Raw genomic sequence first — 22436 nt, 5'->3', positions numbered from 1 at the left:
GGCAGCATCTGTGGAAAGGAATAAACACTCAATATTTCAGGCTGAGACCATCATCAGGATAGGAAAGGAAAGGGGAAGGAGTTTTCACCCCTATCCCCCCCCCCTCCACAGATGCTGTTGTTAAGAACATAACATTTTCTGTTTCTATTGAGTGAAAAATGCTCTCTCTCTCGACTCCCTTCCTCTGTTAATCTACTCCAGTCACTTACTGCACGTGGGCAGCAGATGCATTTGTTACTCTGGTGAGTCCTAAATACTGGGTGTGTTTGTGTGTAACTTTTCATACCATAAAGCCCAGTCTTGTGTTTGTGTTGCAAAGAGACGCAGATGAGTTTCACCAAGACATCCAGTAATGTGCAAAAGCCTTAAGCATATATTATATATCAATGTATTGTTTATTATTTGTAAAGGTATGTGTAAATGTATATATTTATGCATTTATATATGTATTTTATGTTTGTGTATATATAGTATTTATAGATAGGGTGCCTAAGACTTTTGCACAGTACTGTATTTATCAATGTGAGCGGAGAGTGAGTTTGTACATTCCCGACAACGGATGCTGGGAATGGCGGGGGTGGAGCCCCGCGGGAGGGGTGTGGGACAGGTGGTAGAGGATGAGTGCCGGGGTGGGGGTGGTGCCGCCGGTGCAGACGCACCCAGCCCTGAGATACCAGGCAAGGTCATTTGATTCCAAACAGTTGGTTTACTGATCATTACAGAATGTCTCTCTGGTGCTTCCCTCTCCCTTCCCCTTTCCCCAACCGTGATTCCCCTCTCCCTGTCCCCTTCCCACTCTCAGTCCACAATAGAGACCCAGATCAGAATCAGGTTTATTATCACGCATGTATGTCATAAAGTTACTACAGTACTGTGCAAAAGTCTTAGGCATATATGTGTGTTAGTTATCTCTCTTATGGAGGAAATTGAGAATTGGTATTGAAGCTTTCTCGTGGTTGGGATATCTGAGACAAGAGGGCGTAGATTTAAGGTGGGAGATAGGGGTCTGAGGGTACATTATTTCATCCAGAGGGCATTGGGCATGCCTTGTTCTCGATACTACCATCAGGAGGTACAGGAGCCTGAAGGCTGAATCTCAACGATTCAAGAACAGCTTCTTCCCCTCTGCCATCAGATTTCTGAATGGACGTTGAACCCATGAACACTGCAGCATTCAAATTAATTACGTAGTGCAGAAGCAGAAATAGAAAAAGTCATTCACCTTTTAATTTGTTTTTGCATTACTTTAATTTAAATATTTTAGTTCATTTTTTTTTCCTGATGATTATGTATTCCATTGTACCGCTGCCGCAAAGTTAACAAATTTCACGACCTTTGCCGGTGATATTAAACCTGGTTGTGATGCACATTTACGTACCTTGAAGAGCCAAGGCATAGAAAGCTCTGGATCTAATGTGGGCAAATGGGACTGGTGTAGGTTGGTATATGGACAGTACGCAGAAGGAGCTGCTCCAGTACTCTGACACGTGACTCTATTACACACTGCACAGTGAAAATTGTTATGAAGGCCTGGTATTTGAGGAAGGTGACAGGTCCCCTGCACATTCACCCCACTGAGGGATTAGTCTGGTTTCCATAATGCATGCCACCCCATTGGATAGCTTCTACCTTCTCTCCCTATTTAATTAGGACTTTGCGTGCTGCCACTGTGCCCGCCACTAGTCTCGCTTAATTCCCCTTGCCTGTACGCACAGCGCTCGGCCTTGGCCAAATCCTTGGAGCTCACTCTTGTTGCCTGCCTCTGGAGAAATCAGTTTCCAGAGGTCCTTAAAGAATCTTTCCTGTTTGCCCACAGATTGTGGTAATTTGCCTGTGTCATTATTGGGTCTGCAATAGGATGGGTGTAGTTACTGAATAGAGACTTAGCAGGTTGATGAAGGTTGTATTTGTGTAAAGGAGCATAGGAGTAGCAATGATTTGGAGGCATCTTCCTGAGGGAGAAATTATTCAAAGTCTAAGCTGATGGGATGAGGTGAAGGAGACGCAGATGTTGGCATGCACTGCTTGGAGCATCTGTGGTATTTACTTAAGAAGAGAGACAGCACGGTAACAGGACCCCCTGGCCCAACGAGCCTAAGACACCCAGTTATACCGATGTGACTAATTAACCCACCGACCGGTCTGTCTTTGGATTGCTGGAGGAAACCCACACGATCATGGAAGAGAGCACGTCAGATTCTGATCTTTTGATCCAAAAATCTTCCACAGGCCAGTAAAGGGCTCAAAATTTGTTGCTTCATGATCGTTTTATTGAGAGCTGACAGAACAAAGGAAATAGGAGCAGATGCTAGTAGCAGGAAACAGCTTAGACAAGAGGCTAAGGTTCAAAAGTTCAAATTAAAACTTATTAGAGTCACCGCATAAGAGACAGGAGCAGAATTAGGCCATTCAGCCCATCGAGTGCGCTCCACCATTCCATCATGGCTGATCCCAGATCCCATTCAACCTCATACACCTCTCTCACCATATCCCTTGGTGACCTGACCGATTAGGAATCTATCAGCTTCCGTTTTCAACCCTGAGATTCTTTTTCTGCGGGCATACTTAGCAAATCTATAGAACAGTAACTGTAAACAGGATCTGAAAACTCTAAACATCAGGAACTATAAACTGTTAAACTCTGCAAACGCAGATAATAGCAATAAATAACAAGCTTGAAATAAGATAAGTCCTTAAATGAGTGTAGTTATCCCCTTTTGTTCAAGAGCCAGGCTGTTGAGGGGTAGTAACTGTCCTTGAACTTGGTGGTGTGAGTCCTGAGGCACTTGTACCTTCTACTTAACGGTAGCAGTGAGGAAAGATCATGGCCTGGGTGGTGAGGATCTTTGGACGCTGCTTTCCTACGGTAACGTTTCACATAGATGTGTTCAATGGTTGGGAAGGCTTTACCCATGATGTACTGGGCTGAATTCACTACCTCTTTTGCTCAAAGGCATTGGTGTTCCTATACCAGGCCATAAAACAGCCAGTCAGCACACTTTCCACCACGCATCTGCAGAAGTTTGCCAAGGTTTTTGATGACATGCCGAGCCTCCGCACTCTTGAGGATAAGGATGTGAAGTTGGCATCCAGCATTGAACAGCTATTTTTATCCTAGAGACAGGTAAAATTCCATTCAGATTTGTAGATAAGAGTCAGCCTATGAGAAAGAACTTACTCAAATAAAGCAGAACAACTGAACTTCCACACCTTTCCAGAATCGTACTTTGGATAACTGCTAGAGGCACATTAAACTTGCATTTAAAAAAAACCAAGTAGATGACTAATTATTAAACGGCAAAGAAAATGTCAATTAAACAGTAATCTAAGAATTAAACAGTCGGATCCAACACATACAAATTCTTTGCAGACAGTAGTGGGATTGAACCCAGGGTGCTGATGTTGTTGTGACTGCTGTGCTGCCCCTAATCTTGTGTTACTTCCTGTATTAAATTGTTTTCCCGATAACTGACAGCAAAATGAGCAAATCCCTTAATGTACGCTAAGATGTGATTTAAGGCTTTTGACAAGCGGGCTGGTCCTGAAGTTTAAGGCACGAGGGGTTTGAGTAGAGCTGGCAATCTGAGTCCACAATTAGCTGGGTGTGGGAGGTGGATGGTAGACGTCAAGGGCTGTTTTTCTGCCTGGCAATCTTATCAGTGGGGTACTGCAGCAGTCAGTGCTGGGACCTTGGTTATGAAGGTGGTCTGATTAAATTTGCGGGCCACACAGACATTGGAGTTGTAGAATGGAGAGGAGGTTTGTCTAAAGATTAGGCCAGCTGGAAAGTTGGGTGGAGTGGTGGGAGATGAAACTTAATTTGGGCAAGTGTGAAGTGCACATTAGGGGGTTTGAATTTTATTCTGATTTGGAGATGCTGTGCAGATCAGAACGGGCCTTTCTGAAACGGCAACCCCCGATCTAACCCTGAGCTGATCGTGGGACAATTCACAATGACCAATTAACCTAGTAACCGGTACGTATTTGGACTGTGGAAGGAAACCGGAGCACCCAGAGGAAACCCACACTGGGGCGGATGTACAGACCCCTTACGGATGATGTCGGAGTTGAACTCTGAACTCCGACACCCGAGCAGAAAGAGCATCACACTAACCACTACCTTTCTATGGCACCCTGGAATTCTGCTAGGGCATAAATGACCTCGGGGACAAAAAAGTTGCTAGTTCTTAGTTCCCTGAAAGTGGCGACAGGTGAATAAGATACTGAAAAAGACGTTTGGTATGCGTGCTATAAGAGTTGGGTGGTCACGTCGCAGTTGGACAACACATCGGTTTTACTGCTTTTGGTGTCGTGCGGTTCTGGCTGCCACTTCACAGCATTGCATTTACTGTGACACTGTTATAGCGCGGAGCCTCAGAGTTCAGAGTTCAGTCCTCTGTAAGGAGACCGGTGGGATGTGGGCTTCCCTCAGTGCTCTGTTTTCTTCCCACAGTCCCGTGATCAGGTTACGGTTAAATCGGGGTTGTCAGGGGTTGCTGAAGGGCTGGAGAGGCCCACTCTGCTTTATCTCTGTATAAACAAAGTGTGCACAAGAGGGAGTGCTGAAGGGATTCGGAGTTCCAGGTTTGAAGTCTGTATACGCTATACAACTTTGAGATTTGTCATCCTGCAGATAGCCGCAAGCACGACAGAACCTATTTAAAGAGAGCCCCACACGCAACCCGACCATCGGCGGTGCAGGGGAAAGAAGAAGCAGTCACGCAAATCGCTAGGGTGATGACTGGACTGGAGAGTTGTAGTCAAAATGAAATCGGATGAGCTGGATTGATTCTAGCTGAAGTGTCGGCAGCTGAGCTTTACAATGGTTTATAAGACTGAAGGGCGCAGTTAGGATCACTGGTCAGACTAAAGGGGGAAAGGTGAAAAGTTTAAGGGGTGCGTGAGGGGAGTCTTGTTCACACAGAGGGTCGTGAGAGCGTGGAATGAGCTGCCAGAGCAAGTGATGCATGCAAGCTCAATTTCAAAGGTTCATTCGTTGTAGGCCTCCCATAGGACTCCCATGTTGCAGGTTTCCAGGGCGCAAGCCTGGACAGGTTTTTTTTTTGTGGAAGACCAGCAGTTGCCTAAGCTGCAAGTTTCCCCTCTCCACGCCACCGATGTTGTCCAAGGGAAGGGCATTAGGACCCATGCAGCTTGGCACCGGTGTCATTGCAGAGCAATGTGTGGTTAAGTGCCTTGCTCAAGGACACACACTCAGCCTCAGTCCAGGCTCGAACTAGCGACCTTCAGATAACTAGATGAACGCCTTAACCACTTGGCCACGCGTCATTTATTATTAAGGTATACAACTCTGAATTTCTTCTCGAGATAGCCACGAAACCAGGAAAGAGAAGAATGGCAGCACCATCATTAACCCCTACGTTGCTACTCCCCACACGAAAAGAACAAAAACTGGACAGGCGCATCAACCCACCCAAATCCCCCTTCCCCACACACAAAAAATGAGAAAGATCAGGCGAAATACATAGAATATTTTAAAAAAACTAGTCAGCCTGAAAACCTGGGTAACATTCTTCAGTTACAGCGGCAGGCCTTTCCATCTCCGTAGCAAGGTGATCCCACCAGTGATCAAAAGGCAGGCAGCCAGCGCTCACCTTCTGCATTGGCCTCGGTTTCAGTCTCCCTTGTTGCTTTAATTGGCGAACACTCAAAACTTTAAGAGTGTTGTCGCGTGAACGAAGTCACCAGAGAGAAGTGTGGGTAGATATGAAGCAGCTTTTTATTCGACAGAATGAGACAGCAGGCACCAGCAATTTGTGGAACTTGTCGCTCAGGGTCTTGGAATAAAAATTTGTTTTCTTTTGTAACTATTTTCTTCCTTTCTCAATATTTTGATTGCGCGTGTATGATTTTGCACCTTGGCCCAGTGGAGCACTGTCTCGTTCGGCTGTATCCTTGTATGGTTGAGTGACAATTAAACCTGATTTAATTTGATTTTTGATCATATTGAGACCCTTTTGGAGAAAGAGGTCTCCTCAACCAAACATTACCTGTGCCAAAGATTGAAGGACATTCCATATTTACAATGCATCCGCAATGCTTTCTTTGAACTACAAGCAAGCTTCACACCCACACCAGACATCTAAGTGCATTTCAGGCAGCACTGTCTGGTGTTCCCATGAACTGTGATTCACGACTTTTCAGAGCCCATAGTCCAGGACTGCATTTCGAATTTAATCTACTGTGCATAGTCAGATTTGAAGATTGGTGGCTGAAGTTAATGCTGAAGTTATTTGTTATATGCTCTAAATCTTAAAATCTAAAAATCTAAAAATAAAAGTTTGGATAGGTATATGGGTAGTAGGGGTATTGATGGTATGCTTGGAGTACGTTGATGGGAGTAGGCAGTTCAAATGGCTGAGCACAGACTAGATGGGCTAAGGGGTCTGTTTCTGTGTTGTACTTTTCTATGACTCTTAAGTTTTTTTTCCCCACAGGGTGGTGACTGTCAGTGTGCTTGGAGATGCTTTCATTTACAATGTTTAAGACCATAAGTCCAAAAGATATAGGAGCAGAATTAGGCCATTTGGCCCATCGAGTCTGTTCTGCCATTTCTTCATGGCTAATCCAGTATCCCTCTCAGCCCCAATCTCCTGCCTCCTTCCCTGCATGCCTTTGTGCCCTGACTAATCAAGAGCCTATCAACCTCAGCCTTAAATATACCCAATGACTTGGCCTCCACAGCCGCCTGTGGCAACAAATTCCAGATTCACCACTCTCTGGCTAAAGAAATTTCTCTTCATCCCTGTTCTGAAGGGATGCTCCTCCATTTTGAGGCTGTGTCCCTGGTCATAGACTCTCCCACCATATCCTCTCCACATCAAGGCCTTTCACCATTCGATAGGTTTCAATGTGGTCAGCCCTCATTCTTCTGACTGTCAGTGAGTAGAGTCCCAGAGCCATCAAACACTCCATCAAAAGGCGCTTGGACAGGTATTTTTATAGGACAGGAGAGTGACAGAGGCTTACTGTGGGCAAATGACACTGGAGGAGATCGATGTCATGGTCAGCATAGCCAAGTGGGCCTGTATGATTCCATGCTTCTGTGACCCCATGTCCCACCATAGCCTCTGCATTTATTACCTGTGCTTTCTTGAAGGAACAACCATCACTCGCAAATTTCTACAGCTGTACCGTGGAGAGCATTCTAACTGGCTGCGTCACTGTCTGGTATGGGAGGGGGCTACTGCATGGGGTAGAAGTCAGCTGCACAGAGTTGTGAACATCAGCGGCACTAGTCTCCGTCGTATCCATGACGTCTTCAAGGAGAGGTGCCCCAGAAAGGCGGCATCCATCATTATGGACCCCAATCACCCAGGAGGTGTCTTGTTTTCATTCCAGCAGGGCAGAGGTACAGAAACAGGAAGGCACTAACTCAATGATTCAGGAACAGCTTCTTCCCTTCTGCCATCTGGTTTCTGAATGAATATGGAGCCCATTAACGCAGCCTCACTAATTCCATTTTTTGCATTATTTAATGTAACTGTATACGTTTACTGTAACTCAATTTTCTCTATTATTATGTATTATTGTACTGCTGCCGCAAAGATGACAGACTTCACGGCAAATGCTGGTGATATTAAATCTGATGCTGATCTCTCACGGGATCGGCCTGCTCTTGTGCTAATCCAGCTGTCTTTAATGCCCGTGTCAGAAAGGAACACCAGCCATACGACACCGCAGCTCCTGGAATGCCTTCCTCATGCGTCCAGGATGTGGCAGGATATCTCGAGTGCCTCAGAGATGCTGTCAAGCAAAACAGCTCTCGCTCAGCTCGCCCAGTACAAGTGCCAAGGCAAAAATGGGCCCGTGGGTGGGGAGGGGGCTGATTTTTAAACAAAACTGAGATTTTGGGAAGGATTTCCAGAGATTGAGTAGCTGAGGGCGCTGACAGTTACATTAGAGGTGATCTGCAGGCCCGAACTGGCTGAGTATGGTGATTGTACAGGTATCTGGACGTGACGTAGCAGTTAGTGCGACGCTGTTACGTCAGCGTTCAATCCAGGCGTCATCTGTACGTCCTTCCAACGCGTGGGTTTTCTCTGGGTGCTCCCACAGTCCAAAGTCGTAATTAGTAGTTGCATATTATCCGGCGATTAGGCGCTGGTTAAATCGGGTAGTGCAGCTCTTGGGGCCAGAGGGGCCTGTTCTGCACCTTTTCTCGAAATAAAAACAGATTTCTAGCAAGGAGTGAATTTCTTTTTACATAAATGATGTAGTTTGACTCTTGAAATTGGCAGGAGCAAGGTTATGAGGTTGTGTCAGACGTGGGTAGACGAGGCCTTGTGGACTGGGTCGCTGTTGCTTGTAGTGGCTGTTACCTGCTGAGCTGACTTGTTGCTTGGTGAGGGGAGACGTCTGTCACATCAATGCCTTTAGCTTCAGCTCTGCTCGTGTCCTAGCCCTCGGTTCTTCAGCAGGGTGTGTGAATGAAGACAGCAGCAGCCGCCCACCCCCCACCACCACTCCCCCCAACCCTGCTACCGCCTCCTGTTTGTTCCGAGCGCCCTCGTGGGTGACCTTGCCTCCCGACAGATCTCTCGAGTGTTTGCTCTGCGTGTTTAGCCAGCGTCAGTCCCTGAGCGGGCGCTGCCGAAGGGCCTTTTGATTTCCCCGCCTGCTGGTCGAGCGGGGCGGGGAGAGTGCTGTCGGCAGCAGGTTAGTGTACCTCGGGCTGAGTATCTCTGCTGGAGAGTGGGTGACATTTATTACAACACCCCCCGCTTGTTTTTGAAGCCCGCCAGCACTGGCTACAAAAAACTGCCTTTATGACCAGTTCTATTGTGGATCAGTGTGGTTGTCCTGAGCCCCAAGTGCTGTTCGGGACTCTTGTTACCCCTGTACCTTTTAGAACACTTAAGTTCATTGCCCTGTGGTTAAGACATTCAAATTGGCAATTCCAAATGACTTGCAAAATAAAACCCCAGTGATTCTGCAGATACTGGAAACCCAGAGTAATACACAAAACGCTGGAGGAACTCAGGAGGTCGGGCTGCATCTGTGGAAAGGAATAGGGACTCTACCCTTTGTCAGGACTGGTGGTCGGTATTTCAGGCAGAGACTCTTCAAGACTGCAAAAAAAAGACTTTTTGGGGTTAAAAAAAATTTGAAAACACAGTTGCACTTTGTAAACAGGAAGTTGAAACTTTATTTCCATCCACAAGTCAGAGATACAGACACACTTCCCCAGCTTGTAGGCAAAGGGGATCCTTTCTCAACGAGTTGTGCAAGGCTGGATATGGCCGCTTTACAACGCCCACCCTCGTCTCGTCAAATAGTTCAGATTTCTGCTGCCACTCACCCCCAAAGCTCAAGTTAATTGGCATTCAACTATACGCACGTACTCCACCAAAAGCAACGAGGTGCACTGCACAGTGCATACAACTCACACGCAGTTACTATTACCACAAATTAACAAATACTGAGCTGCTTTTGCCACACATCTCAAAAAAAACAGCGTGCAAACGCTACTGGCATTTCAACTGTGAGTCCTGAGTGGTGGCCGGGAGTTCAGTAGTCTCAAGGTCTGGGGGAAGAAGCTGTTCCCTGTGCTAACAGTCCTTGTCCTCGTGCTACGGCGCCTCACGCCTGATGGTAGGGGGGTGTGGGTCAGCTTTGATTGACCCACAACCAGGCGGTCAACCAGGCGGTTGTGTAATCAGTCAGAATACTCCCTGTAGAAATTTGTAGCGCCCTTGACATCCCAAATCTCCTCAAACTCCTGATGAAGTCTTGCCAATGGCGTGCCTTCTTGATTGCTTCAATGTGCTGAATTTGAAATTGTTCGTAAAATAATCCAGCCCTGTGGGAACCTTGGCACACAGCAGGATTCGTTCAGTAGGGTCCTGGTTATCTGAAGGGTGGAGACATGCTAACTGCTTAGGATGTTTATCTTCCGAGATAATTAATCGCAGCGCTTCATGCGCAGGGCCCTTGCCCCCCCCAACCCTCCAGTGGCCTCATTGATCCCCCCCCCCCCACCATCAGGCAGGAGGTACCGTAGCACGAGGACAAGGGCTGTTATGATGAGAAACAGCTTCTGCCCCCAGACCGCGAGACTACTGAACTCCTGGCCACCACCCAGTTCTCACCACGTGTGAAGTGTCAGTGGAGTTTGTATATTGTTTACTTTTTGAGCTGAGTGGTAAATGCAGCTTACTATTTGTTAGTTTGTGGTAATAGTACCTTGTGTTGCGTGTGAGTCTTGTGTTCTGTGCTGTGCACCTTAATCAGGAGGAACCTTCGTGGCATTCGGCAACGTCCACAGAACTCCGAGCTATTACATTGTCAGTGTTTAGAATCAGAATCGGGTTTAATATCACTGGCAAATGTCGTGAAATTGCTAACTTTGTGGCAGCGGTATGATGCAATACATTATAAATATGGAACAAAAAGAATTACGGTAAGTATATATGTGTATACTAAATACTAAATTTAAAAATCGTAGGGCAAAAACAAACAATGGACAAAAAAACTAGTGAGGCAGTGTTCACTGGTTCAATGTCCATTTATGAACCGGATGGCAGAGGGGAAGAAGCTGTTCTGGAATCGCTGAGTGTGTGCCTTCAGGCTTCTGTACCTCCTTCCTGTTGGTAACACTGAGAAGAGGGCATGTCCTGGGTGATGGGGGTCATTAATAATGAATGCCACCTTTCTGAGGCCCTGCTCCTTGAAGATGTCCTGGGTACTACGGAGGCTAGTTCCCGTGATGAAGCTGACTGAGTTTACAACTCTGCAGATTACTTAAATCCTGTGCGGTAGCCCCCCACACACTCAATACCAGCTGGTGATGCAGCCAGTCCCAATGCTCTGCACGGTATATCTGTAGAAGTTTTCGAGTGTTTTAGGTGACAGGCCAAATCCCCTCAAACTGCTAATGAAATATAGCCACTGTCTTGCCTACTTGATTGCTATTGATATGCTGGGGCATATCCTCAGAGAATTTGACACCCAAGAATCTGACATAGCTCACTTTGCTCAAGCTGGCTGATAATTTCTCTTTACTGCTCTTCCTCTTTATGCATTTTAAAAATGACTACTTGCCTTTATTTAGAACAACTCTTCAGTATTATTGAGAGTAGATTGTAACTGTGCTGAACTTCCTCAATTCTGCTTTATTTTCAGAATCAGGTTTAACATCACTGGCGTAGGTCGTGAAATTTGTTAACTTTGTAGCAGCAGTTCATTGCAATACATAATAAAAATCTAAATTGCAATATCTGTGTATTTAAAAAAAATTAAAGACAGAGTGCAAAAAGAAATTTCAAGTTCGAGTGTCAACACCTCTGGTGATCTATCCTGGGCCCAGCATATTGATGCAACTACAAAGGCGCGACAGTGGCTTTCTTTCATTAGGAGTTGTAGGGGATTTGGTAGGTCTCCAGAGACACTTGGAAATTTCTACGGACGTATGGTGGAGAGCATTCTGACTGGCTGCATCACTGTCTGGTGAGCTACTGCACAGGGTCAAAAAAAGCTGCAAGAGATTTGTAAATTTAGTCAGCTCCATCTTGAGCACTAGCCTCCATAGTATCCAGGACATCTTCAAGGAGCAATGCCTCAGAAAAAAAGGTGACGTCCATCATTAATGCCCCTCATCACTCAGGACGTACCCTTTTCTCATCAGGGAGGAGGTGCAGAAGCCTGAAGACACACACTCAGTGATTCAGGAACAGCTTCTTCCCCTCTGCCATCCGATTTCTGAATGGACATTGAATGCTGCCTCACTACTTTCTCTTATTTTTAGTTTTGCACTAATTGTACATACCTACTGCAGTTCAGCTTTTCTTTATTTTTATAGATTTCTCTGTACTGCTGCCACAGAGATGACGTGTTTCACAAGATAGGCCGGTGATATTAAATCTGATTCTGAAAATGAGAGGAAACAATACTTCATGGGTTCACTGTCTGTCTGAAATCTGATGGCAGAGGTGAAAAAGCTGTTCCTGAAATGTTGAGTGTCTTCAGTCTCTTCTCTGGGTTGCAATGTGAAGAGGGCATGTCCTGGGTGGTGGGGTCCATAACGATGGATGCCTCCTTTCTGAGGTATCTCCTTTTGAAGTCGCCCTGGGTGCTGGGGAGGCTGGAGCCCATGATGGAGCTGATGGAATTCACACCTTTTAATTGATTTTTTTATATAAGTTTCTACAATGTGACAAAGAAAAGTTTAAAAAAAGAGGTTTATGCAGTGCAAAACAAACATATCAAATGTACAGTTCATAAGTTAAGCAAAATCACCCATAGTAGAATTGTATAAAATTAGTTACCACCCCACCCTCCCACTACCCACTGCAAGCCAGCCTTACGCTATATAAAAAAAGCTAATCAGAACTTTTATCACCACAGAGCTGTATTTATAAAAAGAAAGTATATTGCCTACTATCTGAGCTATAATATGTTTACACATTAAAAAAACCGTAAATCTTAACCAAAAGAAGCTGGAAGTAAGGGATTTAGATGCAAAAGAAAAAAAGAGGCATGCACCCTTAATCTAAACAGGAATTATGAAAATATTCAAGGAAAGGTCCCCACACCTTTTGGAACTTTGTGTCCAAATTAAGAAGTGAATAATGAATCTTTTGAAGGTCTAAGCAGGACATCATGTCTCTGAGCATGAGTGGGTGGGGCAGCATCTTGCCACCTAAGAAGGACTGTGCGTCTGGCCAAAAGAGAGGCGAAAGACAATGTACGACGTTTAGTCAGAGTCAGCTGCATGTCAGCTTCTCCCAAAGTGTCAAAAAGAGCAATCAGGGGGTTGGGTTCCAAGTAGCAATTAAGTATATGAGATAAAGTTAAAAAGACATCTCTCCAGAATTTCTCCAAGCTTGGACAAGCCCAGTGCATATGAATAAGGGAAGCATCTCCCCCTTTATACGTCGCAACAGGGGTCTAATATCAGATCAGATCACATTCAGTTTATTGTCATTTAGAAACCACAAGTGCAATGCAGTTAAAAAATGAGACAACGTTCCTCCAGAACCATCTTAGTGCATTCCCTGGAAAGGAGCTCCAAATCCACCAGACAAAACAAGACCAAAAACTAAAGCTACAAGACCTGCACAAAACCACATAATTACAACAGTGCAAGTGGGCACGGTAAAAATAGTCCAAAGATGTTAAAAGACTATAAGTTCGAAAGAAACCACCACACAGATTCCACAAGACCTCAGGGTCCCGTCATTTGACTCATCATCTCACGCCGGCGGCAGAAGGAATACCTCCGCTATGGACTTCCACGGCCCCGCCCGACTCGGCCTCGCAGACGCAGCACACACTGAAAGCGACCTGACCGCAGCGGACTCCAAGTCCGTCCCCTCCGGCACAGCTTCTCTGAGCACCATCCTCTGCTGAGCGTATTAAGGCGTCCCCGCCAACGGCCATCGGCAACACGACCCCGAGGACTGGGGGCCTGTTCTTCCCAGCAGAGACCCGGACCCCACAGCAGCAGCAGCGAAGAAGGTCTTCCTGGAAATTTCCAGATGTTCCTCCATGCTCTCACGTCCGTTTTCAATCGATTATGATTGTGCACGGCACCCTGCTTCACAAATAACAGATAATCAGCTCCGGAGTAGCTGTTGCAAGCTGCGTTGCACCGCCATCTTGTATAGTTAATATCAGGATAGAACCACGACAATTTCGTTTTAGACAAATGAGTGCTGTGTGCAACCTTGAACTGTAAAAGGCAGTGGTGAGCACATAGAGAAGTTGAATTAACTGACTTGAGAATTGAATCCCAAACCTTGTCGGACAGAGAAAAATTTAAATCGTGCTCCCAGGCAGTTTTAATTTTGTCAAAGGGGGCTCGTGAGTTCACAACTTTCTGCAGACTTTTGCTGATCTTGTGCAGTGGCCCCTCCATACCAGACGGTAATGCAACCAGTTAGAATGCTCTCCACGGTACGTGAATAAATTTTATTTCATATGATTTCTGATCTAAAGTAGTTTAATGCTGCCAAAGGCCCATTCCTCATTCTTCAAAATGTTCCCAAGTATGCAAGTGGGACATTTACCATTTAGAATCATTGCTCGTCTTCTACCTTGAACTTGCTGTTCCCCTTATTTCCAATATTTTGTCTTATGTTGATCTGTTTGAATCCAATAAATCTCTTGAGCCTCTAGGACATACTGCTAACAATTTATCACTTTCAGAATGAAGCGTCTCTTTATTTCAGTCTTGGGTGCTATCTGACTGAAACCTAGTTCTGAATTTCTTGAGCTCAGATTCTGCAGATACTGGAAATCAGGGCAGCACACGTGACACGCTGGAGGAACGCAGCACATCAGTCAGCATCTATGGAGGGGAGTAAACGGTTGACGTTTTGGGCTGAGGTCCTTCATCCGAACTGGAAAGGAAGGGGGAGGTCCTGGTACGAAGTGTCGACCATTCTTTCATTTTCATAGATGCTGCCTGACCCGCTGATGAGTTCCTCCAGCATTTTGAGTGTGGTCTGGACTGGGCCAGTTCTGCTCGCCACTCCACGGCATCTACTCAGCTCCGTGTGGAACTGTGGCTGTGGCTTGCTGCGGTGATGCCTGGCTTCTCATTTTTCATAAAACTTCAATTCTGAAGCCATTTCCTTGTTTTCATTGTCTGCATGATTTTTTTCTCTCTGTATGTTGGGTGTTGGGACTTTTGTTTTAATGATTATTTTGAGGTTTCTTCCTTTTGTGGCTGCCTGTAAGGAGACAAATCTTAAGCTGTCAGTGTATACGTTGATAATAAATATACTACGAACTTCCGGCCCTTCGAGTCACACTGCCCAGCATCTGCTGACATCTGCGTAAATGTCTTCCCCATCTCCTCTGTTCAGCTATCGAAGAAACCTGTTCCAATACATTTCATTAAAGGGGGTAGAGGCTTGGCTTGCTGTGTTTCTCATTGCACAGGCAAAACACACACAAAATGCCGGAGGAACTCAGCAGGTCAGGCAGCATCTATGGGGAGGAATAGAGTCGGCCATTCGGGCCGGGACCCCTGATGAAGCTGCCTGTCCTGTCTGTACATTAGTCAGGATGATTGGGGGGCTTTTACTATAGATTGGGGAAAAAGTGGGATGGTTTTACATAGAATGGTAGCTGAGGGAGTAGCTGGACAGAAATTAAATTTGAAAGGTAATTAAGTAGACAGCCTTTCATTGATTCTATTGCATTTCTTGTATTTGCCGTGATTACCTGCAAGATGACAAATCTGATGAATTTATGATGATGAACTTCGAATTTAATGCAACAGGCTTGAGGGTCTGAGTGTTCTGTTTCAGATTATTACTTGCTTTTCTTTAAGTTGAAGCCGTGAGGGATTTCTTTGGTATCAACGGCTTGTACTTGTGTTTAGCCACTGGGTTATGATGGGGGTAATGATAGAAAAATGTGGGCAAGCTGAACCGTCTGTGAGTCAGAAATAACCAAAAGCAGATTCAGAGTAAATTTATTATCAAAGTACATGTATGTCACCATTTACAACCCTGAGATTAATTTTCCTGTGCATTCGCAGTAAATATAAGAAGCACAGTAGAATCGATGAAAAGACCACACCCAACAGGACGGACAAACAACCAGTGTGCAAAAGACGGCAAACTGTGCAAATATGGAAAGGAATAATAACAAGCATTAGACAGCAAAGGAGGATGAAGATTCCTAGAAAGTGAGTCCATAGATTGTGGGAACAATTCAGTGGTGGGGCGAGCTTTTTCAGGAGTTTGATTTTATGAGGTAATAACCTGGTGGTGTGGGCCCGTAGGCTCCTGTACCACCTTCCTGATGGCAGCAGCGAGGTGAGAGCATGGCCTGGATAGTTTTTGGTCCTTGACGGATGCTGCTTTCCCACGTAGATGCGATCAACGGTCCTTACCCGCGATGGACTGGACTGGGTTGCGCTGTGAGGGTGGGCCAGCCTCACGGACTCGGTGAGCGAGCCTGCTCAACACTCCCTGATCTGCTCGGCTCAGCGTAGGCCACGATGGTTGCAGCTCAGGGATGGTGGGCACAGTGAGGAGAAGAGGCACGCGGGCGGACGTGGCCTGTCACCACCTAGCAGGAGATGCATGCACTCCCATCTATCCCTGCCAGGTTGCCAAGCGTAAATCTGTACCCAGTGACATCCTTCTGATTCAGTGCTCCGCCATTCAATTTTGAAGTCCTGGCAATCTTTCCACGTGGACATTGCGGTGTGAGAGGAATAAACTATTTGACAACTGGAGTGAATGGCTTATTAGGGAGGATGAGTCAGAACTGGAGTCCAGAATGATGGATGACTTGCTATTGGGGCCATTATAAGACTATAAGCTATAGGAGCAGTATTAGGCTATTCTGCCCATCAAGTCTGCTCCATGACTGATTTATGACCCCTCAACTCCATTCTCCTGCCTTCTCCCCATAATCTTTGTTACTGCCTGTAAGCTGGTGTTTAGGGTAGCAATGAAGGTCCTCCATTCTCTGTCTGTCCTTGGCCATCTGGTCTTGATCTTGGCGGCGTACAGGGTTCCTCCATCCTATCAGGAACTTCCCCTCAGTTTTCACCGCTGTCTGTCATGCAAGTCCCGGCTGGAGACTCGGGAATGCCGTCACATTCAGAGGTAGAAGGATTCTTCATTGCTGTTTCCGTAACAGTTTTTTTTGACCAGTCAGGGTTGTACCTGGAGGAACTGGTGCTTGGTCTGGCCTGGACTCTTTGACCTGTTAGGCATGGGTGATCCCACCAAGAGTCAAAGCACAAGGCCCTGACTCCAACCAACTTAGCTCTCCGGGCCATTAAGGCACGCAAATCTCCCAACAAGATTGTGGTTCTCTTGGAGGACAAAAGATAAAGAAAACAATAATAATAAAAACACAATAAATATAAATACATAGCCTATATACATTGATTGTTTGAAAGTGATGTTAGGCTGTACATAAGGTGACTGACAGGAAATGGTAACCTTGACTAATCAAGAATCGAGCACCCTTTGCATTGTATCCCCAATTACTTGGCCTGCCCAGCCATCTGAGGCAATGACTTCCACAGATCTGCGTCCCACTGAAATTCCTCTCATCTCTGTTCTGAATGGCTGTTCCCTCATAGACTCATCCTCTCTGCATCCACTCTTATCTAGGTCACGGATTCCCAATCTCTCTTACGCCATTAAGCAGGGGGTCAGTGGATCCCAGGTTAGGAACTCCTGATCTAGACCTTTCGATATTCAATAGGTTCAGTGAGATCTGCCCTCATTCTTCTAAACTCTAGTGAGTACAAGCCCAGAGCCAGGAACGTCTGAGATAGATAGACAACCTCCACTGAGAAGAGTGAGTCAGAGATGGATGTTGTCTGCTAGTTGACCTTAATCCTTGAAACTCACTGCTTGTTTGCTGAAGATGTCTGATCATTTTACCCACAAGCATATTTGTCTTACTTCTGAGGGTCTATATCGATAACTTTTTAAACTGTCTTCAGCTGCCAGGATCCTGGGCTCTTAAATTACTTCTAAACCATTCTGGCCCTTTTCTCCTTTCAAATATCGTTAGACTTTTTCTTCCCCCACCTCCCCCTTCCCCACTGCCCCCAACAAGCTGCGAAGGATGTGGTAAAAAACTTTTCATTGATCTGCCCGGATAACGAGTAGTTTTAATTTAGTTCAAAGTAAAATTTATTGCCAGCGTACATATATGTTAGCATATACAACCCCACAATTCATTTTCTTGTGGGTATACTCAATAAGTCTTGCAGGTATTCACAAAAACACAATAGAATCAATGAGAAATCCACACCCAACAGGATGTACGTGTGTTGTCATGTACCACTGTGAGATTACCTTCCCTGCAGGCATTTGCAGAGAATACAAAACCATCCTAGAATCAATGAAAGACCACACCCAACAGGACAGACTGTGCAAAAGACAACAAACTGTGCAAATACAGAAGAGAAAAATATGCAATAAGTACTGAGAACATGAGATGAAGAGTCCTTGAAGGTGAGGCCACTGTTCCAGGTTGTGGAACCATACAGTGATGGGGCGAGTGAAGTCATCCCCTCTGGTTCAGGAGCCTGATGGTTGAGGGGTCGACCATGGTGGTGTGGGTCCTGAGGCTCTTGTGCCACCTTCCTGATGGCAGCAGTGAAAAGAGAGCATGTCCTGGGTAGCAGGGGTTCCTAATGGGGCATGCTGCTTTCCTGCGACAAGGTTTTGTAGATGTGCTCAGTTCTGGGGAGGGCTTTGCCCATGATGAACTGGGTCATACCCAATACTTTTTGTAAGCTTTTCTGTTCAAGGGCATTGGTGTTTCCATACCAAGCTCTGATGCAACCAGTAGTAGCTGAGTGATTAATATTGTTGGCTGATAAATTTAAGGTGATTGGAGGAAAGTAGGAGGGGGGGGGGATTCAAAATTTTTTTTATGCACAGCATGGTGGGTCCATGGAACATCCTGACGGGTGGTGGCAGAGGCAGATACGTTAGGGCGATTTAAGAGACTCTTAAATGGGTACCTGGATGAAAGGAAAACACTGTAGGAGACAGGACACCAGACCGAGATCAACAGCATTTCTCACTGATCTCGCCGAAGAAGATTGAAATCATCGAGGCGCATGCAGAAGGTGACCAGGTGTTCAGTGCCGTCTACCAACCTCTCGCTTGCTGCTGTGGAGAAAGTTCCCTGCGTTCGAATAGTCTCTGTCTGTCTCTCTCTCTCCATGCGGCCCTGGGTCTGCAGAAAACCAGGTTGAACTGTAACTAAACTAAACGTGCCTGGACTCTTTCGATTTGTTTTTATATTTATTTGCTGTTTGCCCAATTTTTTTTTTTGCGCGTTGGAAGTGGTTTGAAGCTTTACTTGAATGGGTTCCATGGTGTTTCGTTGTAATCTTGGGGCTGCATGAGAACTTTGATAGTACATGTACTTCGAATCTTTGAAATATACTTTGAGGGAAAGGTTCGATTGATCTTGGATTAGGTTAAAATGCCAGCTCAACATCACGGGCCTAGGGGCCTTAACCGTGCTGCAATGTTCTCTGTTCTACTAACCCTTCTTCAGTTCTCCGATTTTATTTGCTTGCCGAATGGTTTCTGATTTAAGGTACGTGGAGTCTTGGGACATGTTGAAAGGTGCTACAATGCAAGGTGCTTAGTGTTAACATCAGAGTCATCATTATCTGCCTTGTCAACATCAGAGTAACGTAGTCATTACTGTAATGTGTCGATATCGTCAACCTTTCATGTTTGGGCTTACGATGTAATAGCTGTGTTATTGAAACCTTATGTCATTGTAGTTCTCAAGTCCAACTTCTGAAATACAAAACCTCGATAAATTACAATTACTGCTTCCGCCATTGGCTCCTTAAGGTTACCGTATCTGATGGATTTGGGGGCGGGCAGGAGAAGCTCCCGTTATCTGATAAATGCTCCCAATGGTGTGCATCTGTAATAGCCTCTGGCAACCAAGTCTAGCTCCTGGCCTCCACGTGGCTTGGCTACAAAGTTTGGCGGAATTGCTTCTACTGACAGAGGAAGGGGCAAAGGTGGGTTACTGGCATCTTAAAACCAGTTGCTTCAGGCACATGGGGCTCATCCTCTCATTTATGAAAAGGAAAACTCTCATCTCAAAACCTCTGCTGCCTTGCGGCCATAACCACTCATGGGGAAGGCTTCGGAGGTAAACCTCGAGGGAAAATCTGTGGGTTGGAGTTTTTAAGGCAGTCCTATGTTGAGTTCAGTGTAGGCTGGAAACTCCTGCAACGCTGCCGGTGACAAACTGTATCGGTTTCTGCTTCTGCTTTGGATTTTGCCAAACTCTGATGCCAATGTCCGGGCTGTGTCTGAACAGCAAAAGAACATCAATGTGAAAGAATGGCAAAGACACAGGAGATGACTAGCTACCAGGAATAGCAGGAAGTAACGGAGTTGGAAAAATGGGAAACATTTTACTCAAAAAAGGTACCCTGAATACCCGGCACAGGCAACTGCTTCTGATGTTTTAAACTCGTTGAGAAGCATGCCTGAGCATTGGGGTCCACTAAACACACACAAAATGCAGGAGGAACTCGGCAGGCCAGTTAGCATCTATGGCAAAGAGTCCCGTTGACATTTCAGGCCAAAACCCTTCGGCGGGACTGTAGAGAAAAAGCCGAGGAGCTGGGTTTGTGTGTGTAGCTTGGATTTCCAGCATCGGTGCAATTGGAACTGCACTGTCCCAGATCGCAAGACCCTGCAGCAGGTAGTGAAGTCAGCTGAGAAAATCATCAGGGTCTCTCTTTCTGCTGTTACAGACATTTACACCACACGCTGCACCTGCAAAGCTAACAGTATTGTTAAGGACCCCATGCACCCCTCACACAAACTCTTCTCCCTCCTGCCATCTGGCAAAAGGTACCAAAGCATTCGGGTCCTCACGACCAGACTGTGTAACAGTTTCTTCCCCCAAGCTATCAGACTCCCCAAGCTATCAGAGCCTGGACTGACATCTACATCATTTATTATAATATTGTAATTTGTCCTGTACTGTGCCTATTGTTTTTTTAATTATTGTACTGCCCTGCACTGTTTTGTGCACTTTATGTAGTCCTGTGCAGGTCTGTAATCTAGTGCAGTTTTTACGTTGTTTTACGTAGTCTAGTGTAGTTTTGTGTTTAATGTAGCACCAGGGTCCTGGAGGAAAGTTGTTTAGTTTTTACTGTGTACTATATGGTCGAAATGACAATAAACTTGATCTGCAGATTTTCTCTTGTTTGAGGATCCACCAACCCAGGATTCTGATGTTATTAGGTGGTTTAAGTAGGGAAGAATGGCTGAGAGGATCATAGAGGTCTCTCTACCATCCGTTGGGGATGTTTATCAAGAGCACTGCACTAGTATTATTAAAGATCCCACCCATCCATCCAGCATCCGCTTTGACTTTCTACCATCAGGCAGGAGACTCCGATGCACGAAGACAAGAACGGTCAGGATGGGAAACGGTTTCTTCCCTCAGGCCGTTAGGCTTTTGAGCTTCCTGCCGCATCGCATTCGAAGTGTCACCGGTTAATCTGGTCTGTACTTTACAATATTTAATTTATGCACTTTAGTTTGTAATTTATTCATGATTCATCTGTAAATTTTATCCTTGCCTTCATAAGTGATGGTATGTTGTGTGTGTTATGTGCAGTAACACTTTACCCTGGTTCAGAGAAATGCCTCATTTCACTGTATCAAGTTAAACGACAATAAGCTTTGTCTGCTGGGAGAGTCAGCAGCCCAAGGAAGCAGGATTGAGATGTGGAAGAACCGGAGGTGAATAAATTTGAACTGAAGACCCTGCAGGAGGGGATGATGGTAACACAGGTTGACCATCACAAATCTGGAATGATTGGGACCTCTGTAGTGCCAGATTAGTGATTTTTCAAAGGTTCATTTATTATCAAAGCAGATGCAACTCTGAAATTGGTCTTCAGATAGCTATGAAATAAAGGAGAACATGAAAGTTATTCAGAGGGAAACATTAAGCCCACCTGCCCCTCCATCCAGTACAAAAAGAACAGTAGGCTGTTCATCAACCCCCAAAACCCCTCCCTTCACACAAAATGGAAGAACACTGACCCCAAAACAACCCTCCCCGTACAAAAATTACTAACAGAACTTCAATCCCCAAACACTCTCCCCTCACACAACAATTAAAAAAAAATACACACAATATAAAAACCATAGGTCAGAAAAACTTCGTAGTCCATAAACGCGATAGTCCAAACCATGAATGCAGAACCACAATACTATCCTCTGAAATCACTGACATTCATAGAAAGTGAGGGACACCATATGAGCAGAGGCCTATGCCCCATTTTTGTGGGTTATCTTGAATGTGTCGACTGAGGCATTGGTGTACACTGACGCCATTTTGCCAAATCACAGGTGGTTAGGTTAAGATTACAAATGCCTATAACCCCCTTGATAATCATCTCACCCTTGAATCATAAAGAGAAAAGACAGGACAAATGAAAAGCAATTCTTTCAACCAAGACCCGTCCTGGTCTGCCAGAGTTGTCTCCACCCAGTAGCCACCTCATAAGCAAGGAGCGAGATTTAGCCTTGGAGGGGCGTTAAATGCCATTGTCCAGGAGTTGAATTAATGACGTACACCTCGGTGGCAGGTAGATATTGTAAATGTTAACTTTTAACAAGAGCAAATGAGAAAATCTGCAGATGCTGGAAATCGAAGTAATACACACACAAAATGCCGTAGGAGCTCAGCAGGCCAGGCAGCACGCGTGGAAAAGAGTAAACAGTTGACATTTCGGGCCGAGACCTTTCATCGAGACTGGAAGAAAGAACTTAGAAGTCAGAGTGAGAGGGTGGGGGGGGGGGGGGGAGGAAGCAATACAAGGTGGCCAGCAGAGAGGGGAAGCAAAGAGCTGGGAAGTTGATTGGTGAAAGAGATAAAGGGCTGGAGAAGGGGGCATTTGATAGGAGAGGACAGAA

The 22436-nt window shown here is 45.5% G+C and overlaps 1 protein-coding gene across 5 annotated transcripts in view; it reads left to right on the top strand.

Moving 5' to 3' along the window:
* The window catches only part of LOC132381460 (RAC-beta serine/threonine-protein kinase), a 145685-nt gene that overhangs the window by 59731 nt on the left and 63518 nt on the right, over window positions 1-22436 (top strand). Inside the window, exon 1 of one of the 5 annotated variants that reach the window (XM_059950883.1) lies at window positions 15512-15661. The exons of the other annotated variants lie outside the window; for them this stretch is intronic. The gene's annotated coding sequence lies outside the window, so the exon portion shown is untranslated. Of the gene's footprint in view, window positions 1-15511; window positions 15662-22436 lie in introns of those variants that run through there. 5 annotated transcript variants of the gene reach the window in all.

Source organism: Hypanus sabinus, chromosome 26 (genome assembly GCF_030144855.1).
Source record: "Hypanus sabinus isolate sHypSab1 chromosome 26, sHypSab1.hap1, whole genome shotgun sequence".
NCBI classification, from domain to species: Eukaryota; Metazoa; Chordata; class Chondrichthyes; order Myliobatiformes; family Dasyatidae; genus Hypanus; species Hypanus sabinus.
The sequence above is the reverse complement of the archived record's forward strand: the minus strand, read 5'-3'. Positions and strand labels throughout refer to the sequence as shown.